The sequence below is a fragment of the Bos grunniens genome, chromosome X, assembly GCF_055505025.1.
Source record: "Bos grunniens cultivar Pamir isolate PY7600 chromosome X, Bosgru_T2T1.0, whole genome shotgun sequence".
NCBI lineage: Eukaryota > Metazoa > Chordata > Mammalia > Artiodactyla > Bovidae > Bos > Bos grunniens.
In genome coordinates this window covers 47,527,128-47,530,227 of record NC_141194.1, presented here as the reverse complement: position 1 = coordinate 47,530,227, position 3,100 = coordinate 47,527,128, and the positions used below count along the sequence as shown (strand labels likewise).

The window sequence follows — 3,100 nt, the reverse complement described above, 5'->3', positions numbered from 1 at the left end:
ACTTTGCATTCCAGGATGTCTGGCTCTAGGTGAGTGATCATACCATCATGGTTATCTGGGTCATAAATATCTTTTTTGTATAATTCTTCTGTGTATTTTTGCCACCTCTTCTTAATATCTTCTGCTTTTGTTAGGCCCATACCATTTCTGTCCTTTATTGTGCCCATTTTTACATGACATGTTCCCTTGGTATTTCTAATTTTCTTGAAGAGATCTCTAGTCTTTCCCTTTGTATTTTCTTCCTCTATTTCTTTGCATTGATCACCAAGGAAGGCTTTTTTAAAATCTCTCTTTGCTATTCTCTGGAATAGCAAAGCCACCATCTCAGAATATTCTAAACTGGATACTGCATTTGTCAGCATGTGGCACCAGGGAACAGGGAAAATAGGGTAGTTGAGGTTGTTAAAGGAGAATTCTAAAACAGTTTAGGCAATCATATGCCTTTATAGTGACTTGTGGCATTTGCAGAGTGATTGACACATGGCTTGCTTTAGAAGCATCAAAACAAGGGGGCATGTATATTTTGGAGCCTTTTGTAGTTGTTGTTCTTGTCATTTGGTAGCCATCTGGTGGTGCTTCATACTGAATGTGGGAAAGATGCTGCACTCAATTGAACTCAAAAATAAATTCTTTTGTTTGAAGGTTGACTGTTGGATCAAAGTTGTAAGTAACTCCTTGTGTTGCTTCACAATGAATCTAGGATTTTCATCAATATCGTTGCCAGAGAAATACTGATCTATGATTTCCAATGCTAAATATATGTCCTCATTTTCATATTGGTGTAAAACTTCTCCAAACCACTGCTTTCTTTATTACTTCAGCTATCATGCTTGCTTCATCACTAGCCATTATAGACCATCTAAAACCACTAGAACAACTTGAGAATCTTTTACTGAAAGTAAATTAGATAATGGTGGTATTGTGCTGTACAAAGTACTCAACTTGATATTTTTTGCCACTTATCATTAAGTTGCTAATTGCCCCCAAAGCTCCCTTTTGTGTTCCAAAGTCCCCCTTAGCAAGCTGATAAATAATCATAGGATTAATCCAACATCTATTACAGCTTGAACTTGTTGCTGGTTGCCTGCTGTAATGTTGGAAAGGAATCACACTGCTTCCTTATTTATCTTCTTCTTTGGATGTGATAAGAAATTTGGGAAGTGTGACAGGACATTGCAGTTGAGAACAACCTGGGTCTGCTCGTTGGCACCTGTCACTGTGTTGCCAACTGCTCTCAGTGCTGCTGTTTGAACTTTCATTTCCTGATGGCTCAGTAGGGACACAAGAAATGGCACAGCCCTTGAATCAATAACCATCTGTATCTGCTCTTTAATTCCATCTATCAGATGTGACAGCACCCAAACAGTATTCACAAGAGTGTTTATGTCCATATGATATATTAAGACACACAATGCTGGCAAAATCTCCAGACTGTCTCCATAGGTGATGGAATCAGTCCTTATTTCTGCAGAGACTGAAAATAATCCATGAGACATTCCAAAAGAGGGCAATAAGAATGGAGGGACTGATAAAAGACAGAATAATTTTGACAACTCTCAGTGAACATGACATAATCTCTACTCTGAGGATCATCACCTGCAATATTCCCCAAAGCCCATACTGCTTGCTTACAAACATTCTGATGTGGCTGAAAGGAGAAGTCTTAGAAAAAGAGGTACAGCATTAAACTGTATGATAGTTTGAGTCTATGCAGAACTTCCTGATGCTATATTAGTTAACACTTATACAGCTTCAAACTGTAATGAAGGATTATCATCCCTTTCTAGACACTTCACTAGAATTGGTAAAATCCAAGGTTTTATTAGATCATCACCTGGTGGATTTCTGTCACTGGATAAAAGTTTTCTTGCAGCCTGTATAGCACTCAACTGGGCCACTGGGTATTTATCACTTGTAGCATTCTGCATTATAGTTTCTAGTATTATATTGTGTGCTTTAAAATCAGAATCAGCATCTGAATCTTCTAAATTTTTTCTTGGGGAACATTTCTTTTTTCAGTAATTGTTCATCTCTTTTGTTCTTTTGCAGTTGAACAGTCATTTCATTTCTGTATCTTCACATTGTCTCCACATTGAGGCTCTTATTCTTAAAGCTCTTGATGAGGTGGTTCTCCAAGCTGGGGTTCTCAGCCATGGCTGTATGCTGGTTCCAGCTGCAGCTGTGGCACAGCAGTAGTGGAGGCAGTGAGTCTCAGTAAGGGAGGGGGAGGTGGAAGGCGAGAGGGGAAGAGAGGGAAAGGGGGAGAGGAACGCATATTACTTTATGCTGCCAAGCACTGGTAGCAGTCTTAGAGTGGTAAAAGCTCATGCTCCCACTGTGGGATCCTGGTCTCTGGTTAGAGGGAGCAGATAATACTTTATTTGCAAAGTATTATATGTGTCTGTTCTAAGTTTTCTGAGCTCTACTTGAAGGACTAATGCAAGCAACTTGTCTCTATTTTGCCTAACTTAGAATTCAGATAACACTAAGTTTCACCACAGGCTTAGCATAAACCTGACTAAGTGTTAGATTGCCCCAGCACAAAACCAATCTGTAAGGACTGAGAGAAGTGTTTAGGGTTTTGTTTTGTTTTGAAAGAGGCTGCTTTTTCTTTTTTCTTCTTCTTTTTAAAAATATTTATTGAGCTGCATTAGGTCTTTGTTGCAGCACACAGGATCTTCCATGTGTCATGCAGGAACTTTTGGTGTGGTATAGGGACTCTGTAAGTTGTGACATGTACAGGCTCAGTATTTGTAGCATGCAAACTTAGTTTCTTTGTGGCATGTGGAATTTTAGTTCCCTGACGTGTGATTGAACCCACGTCTCCTGCATTGTAAGGCATATTCTATTTTTTAAAATATTTATTTATTTATTGGCTGTGCTGGCTCTTTGTTGTTGCTCGTGGGCTTTCTTTAGTTGTGGCAAGCATGGGCTTCTCATTGCAGTGACGTTGAGCCCTGCAGAGCACAGGCTCTAGGCATACATGCTTCAATAGTTGTGGCACACAGGCTTAGTTTACCGAGGCATGTAGGATCTCCTTGGACCAGGGTTTGAACCAGTATCTCCTGCATTGCAAGGTGGATTCTTAACCACTGGACCA

At 39.6% G+C, this 3,100-nt stretch overlaps 1 pseudogene; it reads right to left on the bottom strand.

Annotated features, from left to right (window-relative positions):
* Positions 1-576: 576 nt before the first annotated feature.
* On the bottom strand, positions 577-2,466 carry LOC147340272 (importin subunit alpha-4 pseudogene; annotated as a pseudogene).
* Between the last annotated feature and the right edge of the window lie 634 nt (positions 2,467-3,100).